This window comes from Anser cygnoides, chromosome 3 (genome assembly GCF_040182565.1).
Source record: "Anser cygnoides isolate HZ-2024a breed goose chromosome 3, Taihu_goose_T2T_genome, whole genome shotgun sequence".
NCBI classification, from domain to species: Eukaryota; Metazoa; Chordata; class Aves; order Anseriformes; family Anatidae; genus Anser; species Anser cygnoides.
In genome coordinates, this window is record NC_089875.1 from 50,759,960 (window position 1) to 50,781,825 (window position 21,866).

The 21,866-nt window shown below is 44.5% G+C and overlaps 1 long non-coding RNA gene and 1 other non-coding gene across 10 annotated transcripts; both read left to right on the forward strand.

Moving 5' to 3' along the window:
* The first annotated feature begins 2,565 nt into the window (after positions 1-2,565).
* Positions 2,566-17,407, forward strand: LOC106039507 (uncharacterized). Of its 9 annotated transcripts, XR_010830335.1 has the most exons (9): positions 2,566-2,806; positions 3,562-3,675; positions 6,474-6,891; positions 7,520-7,594; positions 8,054-8,170; positions 8,633-10,853; positions 12,128-12,286; positions 15,185-15,275; positions 15,682-17,407. It is a non-coding gene; the product is annotated as an uncharacterized lncRNA (long non-coding RNA). The 9 variants fall into 9 exon arrangements; XR_010830334.1 differs by lacking the exon at positions 6,474-6,891 and having other exon boundaries at positions 2,568-2,806; XR_010830337.1 differs by lacking the exons at positions 6,474-6,891; positions 7,520-7,594 and having other exon boundaries at positions 2,573-2,806; positions 8,633-9,782; positions 10,731-10,853.
* On the forward strand, positions 2,727-2,809 carry TRNAL-UAA (transfer RNA leucine (anticodon UAA)). The gene has a single exon. It is a non-coding gene; the product is annotated as a tRNA-Leu (tRNA).
* Positions 17,408-21,866: the final 4,459 nt, after the last annotated feature.

Here is a 21,866-nt window from a genome sequence, read left to right on the forward strand (position 1 = left end):
AGCCCCGGAATGGACAACTTCATGCTTGCTAAGGAAAGCTGCCTTCTCATTCTCATCTCCACAACTCCTGTGGAGATGCAAGTGTATTCTGTGGATATTTTTTTTCCTTCCCAAGATGTGGCAAACCCTATAGCTGGGTTCAATGGGGATACAGTTAAAAGGTGAGATGGGCTCCTTTAGTTTTTCAGGTTGCTGGTATTTTGTTTTTGTTTCCTACTTAAACCAGCAGAAGCTTCATGAAAAAAAGAAGTTAACGTGAATCTCATATCTTTCTGAGGAGAAAGGAGAACTGACAGCCAGGTTCCCCTTGATCTTCCTTAAAATGTAAGAGAGAATTGCATAAATAGAAAAAATACCCGATTACAAAGTATAATCTACGGTATACAACACTGAGCTTCCTTTGTATGTGTATGAGTGTCCATTTCATCTCATGGGATTTTTTATCTTTTTTTTTTCTTTTTCTTTTGAAATGGCTTATTTTTAGACAAATGGAAGTGGAACCCTTGCTAAGCTTTTCTTAACTCTGACTGAAGTCTCTCTTAAGTGAAACAGGATACACTCTGGTCTATCTTTCTCTTAGTAGAAACTTTCCTTCACCAACACAGTCCTCCACATTTTACACAGTTAGCTCAAAGATGCCATGGCCTTGACAGGAGGCTAAGAAATGACCTTGGCCTGGTCCAGAAGTTACTTTTTTCAATGCAGCTGCTTTCTGAAGAGCATCTGATCTCCAAGGCAGAAATCTGTTCTGGCAGAGGATGTTTCTTGGTGTGCATTAGCATAACTGGTCATCAAAATGTGGCCTGACACATCACTTTAAAAGAATCAAGTTTCTTTTCCTGTTAACCAAGAAAGAGGAGCACTCACAAAGCCTTCATAGGAAAAAAAATAATATTTTACTTTGCCCCTCAGAAATAATTTAAAACAAAAGCAGAGAATGAGATAACCTAACTGGTGACATTTGCTGAATGTGTTTCCTGAAATGCACAACCATACTGAATGCAGAACAACACTATGGTATGATGCCCATTTCAAGCAAATAATACAGCATGGTAAATGCCAGTCAAGGAGTTGTTCCTTCATTGATGAATAAAATTAATTGTGAATAAAATTAAGGAAAAGGGGTATGTGTTTCACATTTGTTCTTCGTGTATGTAAAATGTTAACCATCTACTTTCTGTTTTTGTTTTAACCTGTGTTTAATCCATTTTATGTATTAAACTACTTTTATTGTTACTTTATGATTGAACAATCGACTTTATTTTTGTTCACAAGTGTACCTGCTTCACTGGTGGTCTCTGAACACCACCAGCTGAAGCCGCTGGGCACCACCTGTGTTCTGCAAATTCAGGGCCCAGACCCCCTAAAGAGGCCGCCTACAAATGGGTGCAAAACTACCACGGAAGATAGAGATACGTGGTCACGTTTGGCTCATGACCCCTATCCCGTACAGGGACCATGTACAGATATGTGGTCCCTATGGAGAAGGAGTTTGCCATTGTTTGCCTGAAACACAGGTTTGCCTGGCTCACAAGTCCTGTGAGGAGCGGCTGAGGGAGCTGGAGTTGTTTAGTCTGGAGAAGAGGAGGCTCAGGGGAGACCTCATTGCTCTCTACAGGTACCTGAAAGGAAGGTGTGGGGAGCTGGGGATCGGCCTCTTCTCACAGGTATCTAGTGATAGGACCAGAGGGAATGGCCTCAAGTTGTGCCAGGGGAGGTTCAGGCTGGAAATGAGGAGACATTTCTTCTCAGAAAGAGCAGTCAGGCATTGGGACGGGTTGCCCAGGGAGGTGGTGGAGTCACCGTCCCTGGGGGCGTTTAAGGAAGGGTTGGACGTGGTGCTTAGGGACATGGTTTAGTGGGTGACATTGGTGGTAGGGGGATGGTTGGACCAGAGGATCTTGGAGGTCTCTTCCAGCCTTAATGACTCTGTGAGTCTATGATTGCTCGCCATCCATAGCTGACAATGAGGGACAGCAGCCATCCCTCAGCCCCGGGGGCAGCCTCCAAGGCGACCAAGCTCGGTGGGGTGGAGGGTGTCCATTCCCCAGAGGAAAAGCAAGTGTGGCCAGAGTAGGAGACGGTGTGGGGAAGGCCGGAGATGGGGTGTGCTTCCAGCCCCTGCCCAAGCTGGGCAGAGGGGGCAGGTCCCAGCCCGGCCAGTAACCAGGACGCTGTAATTGCACTTTGTAGACTTGGCACGCAGTGCAGGCTGGCAAGAAATTCTTCCTCCGCAACGTCTTCCTCCTAATTACGCGTAATTCATCGCTTTGGACTTTGTTGTTTCCTTCCCTCAGCGAGGGAAGCTCTCTCCCAGGAAGCACCTGGGTCGAACACCAACAACGCCAGCAGGTAACACCAGCCGTCTCCAGCTGACATTGCCATTTAGGAAATTAAAAATAATAATAATAAAAAAAAATAAAAAATGGGAGAAGGAGCAGCGTTGTCTCCGGCTGCACAGCGGCCGGGGCTGCGGGCCGGGGGAGGGGACATGCCGCCCGCCCGCCCGCCCGCCTCTCCCGCTGCAGCCGAAGGGGGCCGCCCGCGCGCGCACCCGCTGCGCTCTGCGCCCGCCCGCACCGCAGCCGAGGGCGGGAGGGCGCGGCGGGAGGGGGGGCCCGGGGTCGGGGGGCGCTGGGCGCCCGGGCGGGGGGCGCGGTGCTGCGGTATCGGGGCGCGGCGCGGCCCCGTATGTAGGAGCGGCTGCGTGCGGTTCCTGTATCTGCACCAGGATGGCCGAGTGGTTAAGGCGTTGGACTTAAGATCCAATGGACGTATGTCCGCGTGGGTTCGAACCCCACTCCTGGTAAGTGGCGTTTTTTTTCCGGAGCCACGCGAAATGGCCGGGGAAGGAGCGGGGGCCAGGCGGGGACGGCGCCCGGTGCGGGGCGGCCGCGGGGGGCCGGGGAGCGGCGGCGGGGCGGGCGGCCACCCGAGGGCGGGCAGGGACGGCTCCGGCTGGGCTGGGCCGGGCTCCGTGCGCTATCAGCGGCTGGGCCGCCCTTGTGTTTATTTTTTCGTTTTTTTTTTTTTTTTTTTTTTTTTTTTAAACGCCAGAACTTCCGCGTAAAGTTGGTCTCACAGCTTAATTTCTCACAGTTTTTTAATTTCCTCCAACTTCCTCCTTTATTTCCTGCTCCCGGGACGGTGCTCGGGGCTTGTGGCGCGCTGCCGGGGGACAGCCCTCGGCCTCCGTGTGCCCCACCGGTTGACCTGGCGGCTCTGAACGCTACATATTTCCCTACATATTTCTGAGTCGGTTTTGTGCCGTTCAGAGCACTTCGGCTAACGTGAAGGCCGTATCACAACCTGCCCGTGGGTTTTGCAGCGTGAAGCTGAGGTAATTGTTGCCTCCAGCAGGGCATGGGGGTGTCGAGGTGTCCCTGGTGGTCACCGAGGTGTGAAGGCATGGCTGGTACCCCAAACTGTGCCAGGCGTTCCCCAAAAAGTTAAGCAGAGCTCGCAGACCAGCCTCCTGCCTTCGTTTTGTTTAGCGGTTGTTGCACGTGTCACTGTGGTTCATTTGCAGTAGCATAATTCTAAATCTGTTTGTTTTGACAGGGTAGTGCCATCGTATTCCAGCCTATCGAAAGTGCGAGATGTACAAATTAAGCCTAGACTGCCACACTGTAAAATACTAGTGTTTGTCAGAGTGCCCTCCTCAAATTAATACAGGTAAATATTGCTGTTCTCAGCCACTGTTCCCTATAATTTGAGTGGAAAAAATGATTCTAAACTGCCTTCAGTGCAACACGGAATGCAACACAAAATACTTCAGACAGGCTATTTCATTACATGGTACATGTGATGATTTGGTGTCACAAATGTGGACGAGGCATAAACACGGAAATACGAAAGTCAAGAGGAAATTATGGAGAGAAGTGTAATCTGGTGGTGAATTTCTAGGAGAATTTCTAGGTGCACATACTGTTTTTTGACTATTCCCACAGTTAAATTGTAAATGCAAAACTGCACTTTCATTAAAAAGCAGTGCTGACAGGTTCAAGTGTTTTATTAAGTAAACATTCATTCCTATTATTCATTAAGCTACAAATTAGTAAAAACGGGTGCATATTTGATTGTACATTTTACCTGTAATATTGTAATAGAAAAAAGCTGCCCTTGGAAACCCACATCTTTGCATACAAATTGGGTAATATGCCTGTGTGCTTTCTTAAAAGCCCGTTTCTACAGACAAAAAACATTCATGTAGATTTTGTGGATGCATTGCTGATCTTGAAAAGTTGGTCCCAGCTACGTCAGTTACGGGATGAATTGCTGGCAGTTATTCAGCATTGTAAGGAAGAAAAAAAAAAGTAAAAATAATCACATGTTTTTCAAGAACACTAATTACTGACAAAAAAGCAGCCTTTCTATTAAAGCTGTGTAGAAGACACGGAGTTCTGGGTTAGAAATTTTTCTGATACAGGCCCAGCCCTTCCCATAAGAAATGTCTTTTGCAGGGAGCTTCTCTCAGTCCTTTGGTGAAAGAGTGTTCCCTGCTTTCTGTAATGACTGTCTAGAACACATGCAGATCTGGAATGGAACACAAGACTCTTGAACCTTTCCTACTCTTATGAAATATCTGTAAATACCTAATGGCAACAACTATGTCCCAACCCCTTCCTTCATTTCTCCATAAAGAAGAGGATAATCTGCTGGGGTTATTGGTTTCTTTTGGTTTTGGCTATTGGTTATTGGTTTAAAGTGAAGTGACGGAATAGTGTAATGTGAATATGCCTTTGAGCTCTGGAGTTGACTGTGATTTTCATTTAAGATTTTTATTTTATCAAGCAGGTAGTTTTCTTTGTTCTTTATTAGTGAATGAATTATGAATTATTGGTTGTTGCATTTGCAGTTTGACAGTCTTATGTCACGCATTATGCTCTGGCCTTTAGTCAGAATAGTAGCGCTTCCCGTTGTATTCTATTTTCCAGATGTGTTTTTCTAGAAAGGTACTTATCTATAGGATCCTTGCCTTTTTTTTATGAAGAAATTGGACAATATATATAGTGACTAATGCTAGAAACCAGAATAAGAGGAGAGCTTCTTATGAAGACAGTTTGATGCTACTCTGCAGGACCAGCCAGATATTTTGCTACCACATGTTTGCTGTCTGATGAGGAGCCAGGAAATAAAAATAGATTTTTCAGAAGCAATCACTCATTTTCATGTTCCTCATTTCATCGTATCCATCTTGAGAACCTCAGTCTTGATTTGCAGAAATGCAGAACTTTTGTGAATACAGGTGAAATTAATATATCACTTGTATTTTAAGCATTCTCTTAAAAATTTCATGTTATATGTCTCTGGATGAGCAGTTAAAGTTACTGGGGATATTTGACACTAATCTTCCCATACCTCAATTTCCCATTTCATAAAATAGAGATAATAGAAATGCACCATTTGCAAAATGGGTTGCTATGAAGTAAGTTCTTTTTTTTTTTTTTGTGAAGAGTTCTGGTAGGCACTTAAGTAATCTAGTCATGTTAGACAAGCACATGAATGGAATATGAATGTATTCAGAAAATAACGTGAAATAAACAAGCTTAGGAGCCACACCTTGGGCTGTGAAAATCTGGTGGAGTATGGAACAACTGGTTAACCAGCAAGCACGACATGACGTGTGCCGAGCAAGGTGGGGGCCTTATAGGAAAACTGCAAGCCATAATTTAGTTGAAAATTGTGTCTCACTTCATAAACAGAAGGGGACCAAATGAATAAGATGGCAACCTGTTGGTGAGGTAGTATTGAGACAATATTTCAGTATAGTTTGATCGTTTTAAAATTTTTTGAGCAGCTGTCACTTTTTTTTCAGCTACATTTTAGAGTGTTGTGAAAGTGTGTCATTTGTTACTTCCGTTTCCATCATTCCCAGTGACGAGTACCTCGAGATGAGGAAAAGAGTGTAAAAAGCTACGAAGTTCTTGGTCTGCTGCATAATGCTGTATTTAGGATGATCAATTCTGATTCTTATGGCAGACTAATTGAAAGTCTGTAAAGTCAGATCAGCCTCTGATGTTAGCAGGAGTAACTGCATGTAAAGTACTTGGTAATTCTGGAATTGTTCTAGTTTTGGGCCTGCATGGTAATAAATAAGTAAATGGGGGGATACATCTTTTTTTATGGATGTTCAAAATGCCCTTCTGCTTAGCAGATTCCATCAAAATCTTTTGGCTTGCTTTAACCCTAGCCACTATCACTGCCCTTGTCTGGATAGTCTTGTTGGCTAAGAACTTCACGTACTTTACGTATGGCTGTACGCTTAGTTAAAGTCATACTATGATATAAGGCTGTCGGTGCACCTCCTACCTTAATTTGTTTTACTCTTGTATTGCTTCCTATTTTCATTTTTCTTGCCGTTACAGAAGGGCAGCATCTCCAGTAGACTCTGTTTCCTGGATTCTTGTTGTTCCCGTAACACTGGTCCAAAGATCGATTGTGTCAATGTTTATGTGTGTGTCTTCACACAGGTTTATTTTCAACAGCTGCCATTGCTGCTCACCTGTGGACTGCCTCCGATTTATCTGCAGTTTCTTAAAAACATTTCTGTTGGCCTTGATAGCCACAGCAACCAAGTGTCGTTAGCAATGTTAGCTAATTCTGTCTCCTTCTCCAAGGCGTTACAACACATACTCTCAAACAGACCTTGCAACATGTTATTAACTATTCTTCTCGGGTTTGATGAGCAAAAAGAAGAGATGTTCCGTTAGGCCAGTTTGATTCAAGCAGCAAGCTGTGGGGCATCCCACTGCGGTGGCTGGGGAGCTCAGCCACCGTGACCACAGCGTTGTTGGAACAGAAACAAGGGTCTGCGTGTTACTGCCGTGCAAAGCCCAGTGATTTTTTGAAGTGCTGATGGAGGTCGGTTTGCTCACATGACTCTGACAGGTGAGCCCTGGAAAGTCTTGTCATGGTCACTTAAAACATCATTACCCCCAGCGTTTTGTGTTGCTCTCCTGCAGTGACTGCCTGTCTAACGCTGCCAGCAGAGGAGAGCGGGTGCCCACCCGTGGTGCCTGGTGCCTTGGCTCGCAGCCACCTTCACGGGCAGCGCAGAGGGCAGTAGCTTCGCACTGCGGTAGGGGGGTGTGGGCATGCTTTCCCTTTTGCCAGTTCTCATTAGGAGGAATATGTGCAGGTGGTAACACTTCGCATCAGCACAGCCTTATTACCAAGGGATATTTCTGAACGTGTTAAAAGACAGGTCTGTGCACTAGATTACCTCCAGTTTGGGAACATTTTCCCTTGTGCCGGCTTGCTGTGTTGGCAGTAGCCTCTGGGAAAAGGGTAGAGCAGTCAAGTGATCATTTATATCACAGCAGCAAAGCTGACCAGAGCACCTCCTAAATGAGGGGCCCTAAATGCCCTAAAGGGAAGGAAGCATAATGTGCAATACTATGGCTAAGATCATTGGGATCCTAGGGCCTTGGCTTAAAGCATACTAATGTGCCTTTCTCTGGGATTTTTTGGTTGCATTAAAATAATCTGAATGAATTTGTTCTTTTTCCCTGTCAAGGGGGAGCTTTTGTCTGAAAACCACGGAAAATTTGTGCACTAGTGGAGATGGCCTTACACGCGCAATTATAAAAATGTAATTTTTCTAATTTCTCTAATAATTTGAGGAAGGGAATTCGCTTTACAGGTTTCTTCATTTTCCTTGATTGCTGCTTCTTCTTCACCATCTGCCTGCCCATGACCCTCTTCCTGGGTTGGAAGTGCTATAGGCTCTTTCCTTCAAACCTCATCTGCCTCATTTTTTTGAGTGCTGGCTAAAGTGGTTCATGCAGTTCTTGGCAGGAGAGTACTCCCTGAGTGTGTGACTCAGTGGGTTTCTAACACCTGTCTCTTGCTATTTCATTATTTGTTGCAAACTTTTTAATAGGAGTGATGGGAAGCATGGATTGCATTAGTGGCTCTTGTCTTCTAGCTAAATCCATGTTTAATGATCGGTGTGTGTATGCATTTTAGTTTCACACGTCCTATTTTATATCTGCTACTATTTTCTGTCACACTCCCACCTTTAACTTTTTATATGCTTATCACAAAACAGATCAGCTGGTCTAGCAGCTAGCTGCAGTGGAAAGAGGCCAAGATGCTGTCTCTCCAATGCCCTGGCAGTGCTGTGCCTTCACACTGCTTCCTTTGGTCTTCCACTGCCAGGAGACAGGTAACAAACAAACCAATTCATTTCCCGTTGCTTCAGTGTAAAATTAATTGCTGAGATTGCCTCCAATTCCTCATTTCTCCACAGAAAAATTCTTATAATGAAAAGATTTCTGACAGGTTTTGGATTCCTTAGCACAGACAATGCAGACCGGCTAGCTGGCTTCGTTCATCACAGAATGGCAGTGGCTTTTTGGCCACCCTGGAGTTCGTCTGGTCCAATACCCGGCTCGGAGCAGGGTCAGGGTCATGCCCACTTGGGTTTTGAGTATCTCCAAGCATGGAAACTTTCTGGGCAACCTGTGCTAGTGTTTGACCACCCTCAGATTAAAAAAAAAGTATTTTCTTACATAATAATAATAAAAAAGTATAGTGTTTAAAGCATTTTCCTGTGTTGAAGCTTATAATAAGCTTACATATCCTTGATCTGTCTGCTACTAAACTTCAAGTGCTCATGTTTTCTCAGTGCTTAGATACCTGTTCCTAATCGTCCCAAGATAAAATGAAGAAGCTACACATGCCACTGCATGTGCTGGGACTCCCACTGGGTGCATCGGTTTGTCACCACGTGAATTTTACTGACGGCTCTGTTGAGTGAAAAACAAAACCCCTGCGACGATCTAAGCAGGTGCTTAGCTTTAGATACTGAAAGCCATTCTTTGCGTTATTTTGTCCACATCAAGACCAAGGAAGTGCATTATTTTGTTGATAAATATGTACAGTTAGTTTCCTATGAGAAATGAGCACTCTTGTCTGGCTTTACCTTATTGGAAGCCAGAGGCCTGCTAGAGCATTTCTTACCAGAAGACCATTCCTTATCACGATTCAAGTTCATCCTCTGCAAGGTTAGAGTACTGTAATTTGGTCCGAGTTCTCCTTTAAAGTGATCTGGCAGCTGTGGCATTAACAAATGATGGCTGTCCACTGAGCTGAGGGAAGGTGATGCGACTGATGGCTCTCACCTTCATCACATGCTGTTTTTTGTTACTATATTCAGAACACAAATGATTGATTTAAGTACCGTGGCTTCTATCTTTTATCATAGTATGTTGGATTACTTTGGATGGTTTCGCAGGTTGCTTTGCTCTGAGAACAGCTGATTTCTTGACCAAACATAGCTTTATTTTTTATTTAGCTAGCTTGATAGCCGTGGCTTCCACAACGTGTATGTTGACAGCACTGTGACAGAGCAGGATGTATCTATGGCAGTTAACAAATCCTATAGTGTTCTGCAACTGCAAACGAACTGAGACATGCCCAACCTGTTGTACTGCATTCATTCTGGTGACCTGCCCCAAAACATACCTGACACATCGGTAAAGAAGAGATACTGAAAACAACTGAATTCAGTGCTTGTGATGTCTCTGCCTGTCCACCTCCCCACCCCCACCCTTGAACAAAATATTTTTCTACAGAAAGGAATGAGTGGGTAGAATAAGAAGTTTGTGGTATGAATGCACGAGCCAGAATTCTTTAAGAAGAAAAAGCAGTTCATGCCTTCCAAAATATAATACAGAGAAACACCGTGCATGAGATGAAGCTGTTGCTCTGTATGAAATTAACAGGGAGAGAGCTCAGCCATTGACACACGAATAAGGATCTGCATGACAAAGAAGGTACGGTATCTGGCTGAAATACTAGCAAACCTAAGAGTGTTGGGAAATACGAGAGAAGAATGGGATGGAATTGAGCATCTCAGACTTGTAATCACCTTTTGCTTCTAGAGCATTTTATTGTGGTTAGAAAATCTTCTCCTATGCCAGTTTCAGTTATTTTTCTTGGTAAATTGTCTCAATGACGGATTTAAGCAGAGTTACGAGCACTCCTATTTTAGGTTGGGCTCTGCATAGAATGTTTAAGAGATCTTAAGGTTCATGGGGGTAAGCGGAAAGGATCACCCGAAAGGATCCTGTATGGGTCCTGTTGAGCCAGAGTTAGAGACAATGCCTCGCGTTCATCTGGAAGTCCATAACGAACTTGTCTTCGTAACCACAAATGAGCCTGGATTATAATGTTAACTATCTCACAATGATGTTTTATTTTTTTAACCAGAAATATTATACCAAGATCTTAACCGTCAGACTGGGATGTGTATATTTTGCAATGTACATTGTTTCCTTTTATGTACTGTTTGTCATCAGCAGTGTTGGCATTACCGGTTCCCAGCTAGAAAGTATTTTTTGGTATGATTAAAGCATTCAACTTACTTTGCAAGCAAAATACACGTACGGTATTTCTGGAGGGAGACACTGGGAACTGACCAAGGAGTTACTGACTGCTGTTCATCTGTAAACCAGTACTTCTGGCAGCGTCTTTGTGAGTCAGCATCCCTGAGCACCACTGTGTTAACATTTACAGTTACCTGCTCTGGTCCATATACATAGTTCTTTATTTTGCCAATTGTAAAAATTGAGTTATAAAAAATGATTTTTTCAGCTCATTTTTCTAGCCATTATATATGTTCAGCTAAAAAAAGAGTAGCTTCAGAAAGCAATTAGAAGACTTTTAATTCATCTGTGTGAATATCTGTTAAAAAGTAACTCAGTTAACTCTTAACAAGATAGCTGGCTTCTCATGGAAAGATACTCACATGGAAGGCACTTCTGAGGATACACCTAATTAGCTGAGCTGCTGCAGCCCATGTTTATGGATATAAATTCATGGCTCCTGATCCTGTGACAGACTATGTAAGCAGATTGTTTATCACTGAAGTTTTGGACAGGCACAGAAGCTTGCTTGTATAATGAAAGTTACAGCATCTGCACAATAGTTATACACTTGAAATTGCTGTGCCTCAGCATCACCTCCCTCTATTGATCTTCAGACCAGCACAAAATGAGATTGAAAATGTAAGCAGCTCAAGCAAAATTCCACTCTGGCCCTTAAGGAGGATAGGATTCAGCGGGGCTTCTAGTAGAAAAGCAGGACTACAATACCTTTCCTCTCTCCCACAAATGTTTAAGAGGCATCTTATAATAATACATAATTATAATGTGATCCAAAGAGACATTATCTATATGGATAAAATAAAAATAAGTGTAAGCGGTTAGCCTCTGCAGAAAAAAAGAGCCATAGGTTGTAAAGTCTTTGGAAAGCCCTTCTGCAATACCACCAGATTATTTAAATAACGGAGTATTCTTTTGGGAACTCTGTAGAGCTCCAAAGACTAGCCTGGCCATAACTTTATGCTACAGATAAATTAAATACAACTACTAACATTTGTTTGAAAAATAGAGGCCCGGTTTGCATTGACGAGGTTGAGCTGGATGATGTTTTTGGAAAACACTTGGATTCTTTCCTCTGTGTTTTACAAAAAAACCCCACCCTTGATATGTTTCAGGTGACTGTCTGCTGTGTTCAATATTTCAGCTCTTCTTTAAAAAAAAATAAAAAATCAAAGATAACACATCCCAGTACAAATATTTGGGGAATACCTTGTTTATTTCCAGGACAAATATTATTAAATGAATTTGAAAGAACCGTGTTTTGGGGTTGGGGGCTCCTCTGCAAGTCGCCGACCCAGGGCTGGACCGTTCAAAGGGGCATCGCAGCACGTTCCTCCTGGCCTGTGCCGTGGGCACCCTGACACTGCCCGCGGAGTTTGGTTCCTTGGGCACGAGGGGAGGGGAGGAGAAGGAACAAGAGCAGGTGTGGGAAAACGGGTTTATTGTGGCAAGACCGTGTCATGCTGTGCAGGGGTAGAAGCCCTAAAGTACCCGCTGCGATGTGACAGCCTGCTGAAAGGACTGCCCGTGCTGCAGGGCCCGGCCTGCGGTACTCGGCCCCGCCGTAAATGAAGGTCAGCGCGGGCTGGCTGAGAGCAGGGAGGGCCAGGCTCTGAACGTGCAAACGAATCCATGTACCGTGTCACCCGTGAGAGGGGATCCTTCTCTTCCCCATTTCTTTCTTTTGAATGTTTGATTTATCCTTTCTGATACCTTGTGCTAAACCCCAGATTCAGTTCATAGGTGCAGAGAGAACTTGTGGAAGCAGTGGAGCGGCTTACAGTCAGCAGTGCTGCCCCGTCACGTACACAGCCCTTCCTGACATAGAAACGAGAACGGAGCTGAGCAGGGGCCAGCAGGCTGGGAGATGTGACTCCTCGCTTCAGGAGCTACGGGTCTGTGGTGTGATTACCGAATCATGCCTCCATTTCGCTGTTAGGTGTCAGAAGTGTATTTCTAACAAATACAAAAGAGTGTGGAGTAAAGGAGCGGAGTGTGGTTTAAAGTGGGAAGCTGATGCTGCCATAATTGCCCATGATGTGGGGTTGTATGGCCACACGTCGGGGGGTCTGAAGGCTGCTTGTGCATTAGAAGTACTGGCACAACGTCTGGGAAGTGCGCAGAGCTTCAGGCGTGTCCTGCGTTGCACAGAACCAGAGAGCAGCCCCGGGGCTACAGCAAACCAGTCAGGCTCAGCTAGAAGTGGAACTATTTATGGAAGGTTGTCTGTTTTCTCTTGTGACTGGAGGATGTTGTCTCTTGTTCACCAGGCTCGGAGCCCCGTCACTTTGCAGTTAAATATAGCTTTCCCAGGTTTTCAGATCAGCTGTTTTCCCAGGCAAATGTCTGTTCCTGGCATGTAGCCCTCTTTCTCTATCATACCAAAACCGATCTCGAGTGTTGGTGGCCTCTTTCTGGTAGATGACCAGCAGCTTAAAGATTGCCAGCCACCAGACCCCTCCTTTCTGCCATCTGACCGAGGGCTTCGTGGTTCAGTTGATCCTACACTTTCCAATGCCCTGTGCCTCCTAGTTTCTTCCTCCCAGCCCTTGCCCCACTCCTGAAGTGTCCTGCCGAGTGCAGAGGGATGGAGGCGGTTTGCCTTCCGAGCAGTCCCAGGCGGGTGGTAGCAGGGATCGCAGAAGCGAGTGCATGCAGAAAGGGTGTTGTCGTGGCACGTGACGCCTACGTGGGCCCAATTTTCCTATGCCTAATTGTCGAGGACAATGTCTAAGTGCATGTGCCAAAGCTGTCAAGATCAAGTGCTGTTTTGTATATGCTCTGCAACTTAGGCAAATGTTGTACTTGAAGGGAAATTTTTTCAAGACTCTAGACTAAGTAACATCTAAATGGCATCTTAAACATAGATGTACAGCACTTTAACTTCATAATTAGAAAGTGGTAGAGGTACTATAAAAAACACCTTTCTTGCATGTTTTCCTTTGTAGAAATTTGCTATCATTGAAAAAACTTGATTCCATGTGATTGAGTACTCAAACCAAGCCTCACACTTGCATAACTTTTTGAATTATTCAGAGCTGCAATACACTTAGACGTTTGTTAGTGCGAGTATTTCATGGCTAACGACATTTAGCTGTTGTCTCCTAAGTTGTGTTATTCTCACTCAGGTCAGAGAGATCAAAGGTTGGTATTTTAAGGGATTTGGCACTTTTAGATAAAACAGGGTGCATTCCATGCACGTCCAGTCCCTAAAGATAAGGAGGGAGGAATAGGGTAAAACCCTGATATCTCTGTGGAAAGGACAGTCAGGATGTAATTTGCATAAGTACCGTGCATGGTAGTCGTTTGCATTCCTCAGCTTACCTTTGTTTTTGTTTTCTGCTTGTAATAAAGCCTTTTGCGCTTATTATTTGTATTGATTATATGAGCATTTGATGCCTGCTGCTTTGAAGATCTTGTCATTAAAACAATTGCTTCCTGAACGTTTCAATTCTTCAAGCAGAGTACTATCCGTGATTATAGCTTTTGGGGCTTGAAACTGAAGTTTTTTTAGCATATGGCAACGGTATTTGATAGTTTCCTCTGGGAATCCCACCCACCGTGTTAGCTGCAAACAGCTCTAAGAAGAAGGCTGTTCTCATGGTTTAAACACTTGTAGTGCTGTCCCACCCAGTCTAACCTCAGCTTGAAATGACTCCTAATCTGTGAACTAAGTAAGCAATGGAGCTATATGTCACCGTCCCTCTCATTTAAAGGTTTTTCTTCCAACCACATTAGTATTTAGCTTCCTAGATTTTATTCTTAGCAAACATACAATCATATAATTATAAAAAAAAGACAGATGTTCAGCCTGTTGTACTAAAGAAATGCACCGCTGATTTGCTCTGAAAGGGTGATAGAGATTTCTGCTAGTTCAATCAAATAAAATATGGAGTATGATAGGATACTTTTCTTTCCTAAGTGAGATAGAAAATCGGCTTACATTATGTAAAACATTAATGGCAATTTCACTGAAATGAAATCTTAATGCTGCAGTTTTATCTACACTGTAATTTAAAACTAGGAGCCATTCTAGCAATTCATCCTAGCATGATAGAAGGACTATTTTAAAAGAGTATCAATTTCATCATACATGTGCATGGACTGCAAAATTCGGAAGTGTTAGGTTATCCCACCGTGATAATGCAAGATTTTTTATTTGACGAGAATCTTTAGATGATTTCTTCCATAATGCTTTTTCCCCCTCATTTCCATACCGCTGCTGCTAGCATTTTGTACCTGATGCTGTTCTGTTATGAAAGCAACTGCTTCTTCACTTTCTTGTGCCTTGCCCACTTTCTGAGTGTATTAGTCGGTCTGAAGAAACCTATTGCCCCTCTCTTCAAATCTTGCTAACCTCTTCTATCATTAGAGTGACATCCCAGTGACAACATTAGTTTTACAGACACCTTTCTGTGCTCTGCACCCCAAATAATCCATTATCGTTTTTGCTTAAGTATGCTTCTGTCCTTAAGTGTGCCAAATGTGGTGGTTAAGAGGTGGGTGACATGGATTCAGTGCTGTCCTTTTTATTTGATATCTCCACCTCCAGGGAAGCCTGATTATATTCCTACTAAAAATGGTACAGGTAGGGCATGATAATACCAGAGAGTGTAGCTGGACTTGTTGCCTACAGGTAAATAAGCAGAGAGAGTGAAAAGGCCTGTTCCAGTTCAGGGAAATAATAGGTATCTGCCTCCTCCGTCGAATTAGAAAACATTCCATGGTCTGTGACAGAAAAATGAGTTTATTATCAGCTGATAATGTTGCACTTTCTTTCCCTTCACCTACAGCAGCAACTGGGTGGATGGAGGCAGTGGCCCTTCCCTTGTTTGCAGGAAAACTTGCTCTGTCCTGGGCAGCCCAGCTGTTTGACAGCTCCAGGTTGGTATCTAGAGCTTCAGGTGGGATTCTGCTGCCTAAATGTAGCCATACGGTGCCATCTGAGATGCCTCAGCTGCCTTTGGGTGTCTCATCGGCCCCATAAATCAGCTGCTCTCATGTGGCTAAATAGGTCGTGGTACCACTGTGTAGGTTACTAAATCCTTTTCCTTTGTCTGAAAACAGTGTGTGAAGACAGGAACAGTTTGAGGTCACCTCCACTGGTTTTGTTGCTTGGACCCGTTTAGCTGTCTGCTTTGGGCTCTCCTCTCTCTTGTACTTCTTCCATGGTGCAGTTTTATGCTTGAGTGGGTTTAACAGTGGCCAAAGGGGTAATGCTTTTTCCTTCTTTGCTTTTTCCTTCTTTGCCCTTGACATCGCTCTTCCACTGCTGCTCTTTGTGCTGAAGCACTTTGCTGCTTTGGAGTCAGCCAAACAGCAGTGCTGGAGAAACAGACCCCGTGGGGACACGCACGTGAGAAAGGGAAGTGTCTGTTAGCTGGCAGCTGCCCTCTGGCTCAGCCATACCATAGCACTACTGCCTTTATAGGCACCTGCCTGGCCTTGCAAGTTATCTACTCTTTTGCTCTACAAATCCAAAGTAATTGAGCTGTTGAGGAACAATGCGGATCACAAAGGCCGTAAAAGACAAATATCATCTGAAGATAAAGCACGCACAGTCGAGAGAATCGGGGCTGTGAAGTTTGCAGCGAAGATTAAATGATTCAGAAAGCAGCCCCTTTGAGGATGCATTGCAACATACGGTCTTTGAAGAAACCGTTCCCCTGGAGCCCCCTGGCTAGACCTCCCCACACTAAACCTGAGAGTCTTCCTGTAAATAAAGGGCTCTGACGGCAGTCTAGACCTCTGAAAAGCCTCTTCATGCCGGTGCTGGAACTACAGATGGCTGCAGGAACACCACCACCCGCTGCTTTGGCTTCCTGGTGGCAGAGCTGGTGACTGGCCCTGCTGGAGACCCTGTACCCCACAGCTGAGGGGAACCAGCAAAGCTACTAAGGCGTCTGGCAAATACAGAGCCTTACAAAGTGTTTGGTGCTCTCTCCCCGGTCACTTTCTGCCTGTGCTGGTGCAGGAAGGTGGATGGTTTCCAGCTGAAACAGCTGATGGAAAATTCCCACTAAGGAAGAAAAAGTAGAGGCTTACTCTTCTGTAACAGTGGGCTGGAGTCAAACCCCATAAGGCTGGCACACGGGGTGGTGCCCCCACTGCGCCTGTGCCCCGTGAGAGACGCGGGGGTGCTTCTGTTGCTGTCAGGCTGCAGGGTGGTGATTTGGGGATCCTCACTGCTCCCCTGGGTGTGCCTTTCTCACTGCTCCAAGTGAAGATCAGAAGGAAATCAGAGCTCACCACCGAAAGCGAGCTGAGCATGGAGGGGAGGCCCCATAAGGAGAATGCAGCGTGACTGAATCACTTCGCCACCCACTGAAATACTCTACAAATAAAGTTGTGTTGTTTAATTATAGATCGCATGCTGGAATGATGTAATCCTGAACGTATACAGGGGAGAGCGCTCCAAATCATCACCGTAGGTATTAGTGACAGCTTTGGCTGAATTTGAAAGCGTATCCTAAAGGTGAAGAGCAACCCTTGGATTTACAGGATTTCTGAATCCTCTCTAGGACTTGTAGGCTTCCTCAGTCATTGTTGAAAAGGTTTTGTTTTCCTTCATTTTTCACATTCTAATTTGGTAACGTTTCTTTCCCGTTGCTAGTGCTACCAGGCCTCTGTTTGTTGGTCGCTGTTCCTAAAAACAAATCCGGGCTTAGACTTCCGTGGGAAAAATATGTGGAATAGGGAGAAGGAGGAAGGCCCTTTGGAAGATTTGCAGCGTTTGATGATGTTACGAATGAGGCCAACAGCTGTTTTAAAAAGAGCTATTCAACTGGTTTATTTATGTCAAAAATGGGGGAGGCCAATGAAACTCGTGCCCGCTTTGTTCTAAGGCTCAGGATGTTCTGCTGGTCGTATTTATCCGCCTGCTGTGTGCTTTATCTTCGGCTGGTGTCAGTGGAGGTTTTTGTAATACCCTGTTTATTTCACTCTATTGCTCTGAGATGTCAGTGCAGCTTTGCACTTTGGATATTTATAAATAAATCATTACTTTCACAAATGAATCATCTATTGTTTGAGGTGGGCAGAATGTTTTAATGGCATATAAATTCAGAACCATGATCTTTAAGCGTTAGGTTTGTATTTTGACCTGCTGTAGCTACAATTTATGTCCGAGGAGGTACAAAGAAGAAATACGACATAAAGCCTGGCTGACCTGCAATTATAACCAAGACAATTGCATCCTTACTGGTATTATTCATGGCTCTTGGTGTAACTGTAGCACGGAGGAGTCACATTCTTTGGCAGCAGAGGTGCTAGTCCTGCTTAAACACAGCACTGAAACTGCCCAAAGCTTTTATCTGACAAGAAGTAACAAATGGAGGTAGGTAGTGGAGCGCAAGGAGGTGAAGAACTGCTCATCTGTCTGGTTTTCCAGGTGTGTCAGCTGGTCCTGTGAGGCTGCTCCTGCTCCTGGTGAACCTTGCTGCAGGCACACCTGGAGGCTCTCTCACTTGCAGCACCTCTCCCTCACTATTTGTCACCACGGCAGGCTCTGGCCACTGTGTTACATCCATTTTGGGGCCTACTGTCTCATTCCTAACCGGAATATTTTATTTGTTCTCTGTGTGTTGCATTAAGAACACATAACTGGGGCTTCACTGGTTCTTTTTGGCACAGAGACTCCTTTGGGCTCAGCAGTGCACTGAAAAGGCAACCAAGGTTTTTGCCTCTCTCTTTTTAGAGCGGGACATACAGGAGCAGTCAGGCACCTCATTCCACACTCAAAATAGCAAAGCTTTTTCCGTGGAAAAGTAAACTCCCCCAATTCCTGAGGGAAGAACGACTACTAAATAGTACTGCGTGGACTTCAGTACCATGCATACAATTGCGAGGACAAGCTTCAAGGTACAAAAGGATGAATTTAAAGGTTGCTTAAGAAAAAGTCAATGAATGTGATAGATTAAACAGGAGTGAAAGCATCCAGTTAATAAGAAAAAAGATACGTTTGATGCTTTCTCATTTCCCCTGCCTCCCTCCCTCTCTCTCACTGTAAAAACAGCTCAGTCCTGCTCCAACCCCTCGTTTTGAGGGCAACACAATCCAGTGCTGCTCTTTACCCTTTTCTGTGCCTGCTGTTGTCCTACTAGTGCCTTTTCTTCAAACTGCTGCCAGCACCACCATGTTGGCTGAAGGTGGGTTGAGAGGCAGGATCGGCTGCGCCGGGAAGGCAGAAGCACACATGGGTGTGGGACATAGGGGTGCCTGGGGCTGTAGGGCTCCTGGCTCAAATGAGAGGTCCGCATGCTCTTTGAGTCCCACCCAGGGACTCAGGGGATTTAATGCATGCAGATGTTTTAAACAAGCACAGTGATGAAAGGGGGGGGGGCTGGGGGGGAGAGGTTGTGAACCTGCAGGGCTCCTCGCTGAGAACTGGGCTGCTGCGGTCAGTAACTTCAGTGACACTCTCCCGTGAGCATCTGCACCCATAGCCCACTGTAGACTCACTTAAACCTTTTTTTTTTTTTTCTGCACCCCCTACTTCACATCCCTTGTCAGGGCCATTTCTGCTCTGATGCTGGCAAAACGTTGCCAGCTGGCGATTGCTACTTCAGGGCAAGGACGGATGATTTTATATTTCATAACAAATATTTCACAAGATTTGCTAAAATTAAGTTTTGTTCCCAGCTAGTTTTCCTAATTGTACAATTGCTTTACTGATGTCTTTTTTTCCATGTCTGCAGCATCGTATTTCAGACTAGATTTAAACTCTGAATATGCCAGGCTCGGATACGTTTGCATTTTAAGCATACATTCGTCCTGATAGTGGTTGCATTTGCTAGATGACTTTCAGAGAGGTTTAAAACATCCCTTCTGCCCCGGCCCAGACACTCGCTCTCGGGGTGAGGGCTTGGCTGCTCCGTGTTTACCTACTGTCTAGCGCAATGGCACTGGTCCCGGCTGAGCCCGTTGGTACTACTGTGCTATAAATAACACAGCCCTCGCGTACCTGGCAAATGTTTTTGAGCTTACTCTCTAAGTGCTTCAAGCGTAAGTGCTTGGATATTACGTTACAATTATGTTTTAATGGCATAGCATAGTGGACGCTGTAAGAAGAATCTGGATCTTAAGTGCTTGGAAAGTTCTTTGCATGTGCCGGTGAGACTTTATTTCCTCAGATGCAAAGTGCGAGTTCTCTCCTGGCAAGGACAAACGCTAGCATTGTTCCCTTTTCAAACAGTTGGCCTCTGCGTGTCACCTCCAGTTAGATACAGCAGTGATGCATTAAGGTTTTTTTTTTGTGCTTCCCTCATTTTCTTTTGACAAAAACCCCAAAAAAGGCCTTTTTCAGAGTAGGAAAATTGTTTAAATCATCTTTTCATTCAGTTTTGTGGTCTCTTTCTTCATTTCAGTGATTAAGGACTTGGCAGGGCTGGCCTTCTTTTTTGGTTTGGAAGATAGCTATGGTTTGGAACATCCCAAAATAAATGACGTCCAAAAGTTTCCTCTTTGTCTGCTGTGATTTCAAAGCAATTTTCATAGCTCAGTTCGGGACTGCCTAATAGGAGAAAATGGAACAATAATTACTGCCCGCAGAGATTCTAGCACAGCAGTTATTTAACTAGCTGCAAAATAATTTAAGGAACCGACAAACGTCTCTTAGAAAAACCCTAATTCCCTGAAGAGCTACAGACTGAGCCAGACCCGTCACTTGAGCTGGGCACACAGCTCCCGGTGCAGGGGGGCCAATGTGCCCAGTGGGGGAAGAGCAAGCGCGGCCCTCGCAGGCCTGCTCGGCCCAGGTGTGAACCTCGCGCCCACCCGGCTTGTCCGGAGAGCTGGGTGGCACGGCTCCTGCAGAGCAGACCCTTCCGAACTCTCCCAAGGACACAAATCGGCCCGCTCGTTCCTCTGTGGAGCCCGCAGCGCTCACTGCTTCATCCCTCAGCCTCGGGCCTGGCCTCGCACCACAGGCACGAAGCGGCCCTGAGGGAGCGGGCGGCCTGCAGGTGCAGCCACAGGGACACGAGGTGCTGCGAAATAAACTCCTAGCTAAATTAGTTTGTGACTATAAAGTGACGATTTATTCCATCGACTGAAGAGGGGCATTCATTTGTTCAGAATTAAAAATTTATATAGGCATTCGTAATGTCCAGTTCTAATGTTATCGTGGTCACTGTATTTTAGTTAAAAGCCCAAATCCTTGTCATTTCAATGAAAACAAAACAAATTTCAAGGCCAGGCTAAACAAAGTTCAAAGCCAGGCTGGATGGGGCCCTGGCAAACCTGATCTAGTGGGTGTCATCCCTGCCTATAGCAGGGGGGTTGGAATTAGATGATCCTTAAGGTCCCTTCCAGCCTAAGCCATTCTATGATTCTGTGATACCAGTTGTAGTAATTAAAAGTTATTTGGACTTTCAGTACATTAACAAAACTACCTGTTTTGAAAGTATAAGGCTAATCATAGTTGTGTGAACCCATAGAGAGTCAGTGAAGAGTGAGGCTCTCTGAAGTTGGTTTGTTTTCATTCCATGTTGGGAGGATTCATAGAGTAGTTGAGTTACTTTTTAAGTTTTCTTTTGAATATACTTCATCTTCTCTCACTGCCTACCCTTGGAAAAACAAACAAACAAAAACAAACAAAAACAAACAAACAAAAAAACACATTTACAGAGAAACACCCTGTCCACATTTTCCACTGATAACTATTTTTGCAGAGTGGTGAGTGCTTTCCTTTTGAAAACATTTCCAAATCGTCTTTGTCCAACCATTGTATTTTTTCATTGAGTAAATGGTGGAACATGTTATTTGTGAGCCAAGAGTGAACCAAGTTACTGCAAAAATGAAGCAAGTTCCCCAAGTTCCTATGTTGCGTTAACACAGGAGCCCTGCTTCCTATTTTAACCACTGATAAACTAGTTTAAAAACCGTACTTATTCTGGAATTGTAAAAGCATCGTGCATTTACTTGTCTGGCCACTAAACAAACCTGTGCTGATACATAGCGCAGGCTATTCAAGTGAGGATGGAGCAGCACTGGAAAAATAGCCAGGAGCAAAAGACTAAATAAATAATCAGAAAACGATTTGTACGAAGAGTGACTTTGACTAACAACTTTCACCTGCCCTTGCAGACTGTGGCAGCGCGATGTTGACCAAAGGTTCCGGTCCTGCACAGGCATTTTTGATGATGGTGGTTTTCTGCTGCGGTTTAGAGAGTTATGTAGGGAGGGTAAATTGATTACTATAATTGTTCATTAATGCACTCTTGTTTAATGTACTTTTAGGGGTTATAGTCTTTGGAATGATGATAAATTATGGTAGCTTCAATTAATGTCATGCAGTTAAAGGGATGTCAGCGTTTCTATTAAGACAGTGTAATTTTCTGGGGTTTTATAATGAAGGTATAAAAAATTGCTGAAACTTAAGGTACTACGTTCCAGAGTACTTTACGCACACAATATTCCCCCAAATCTGATCTAATCAATAGATATATCGAATCTAATGAGATAAAAATAGAGCGG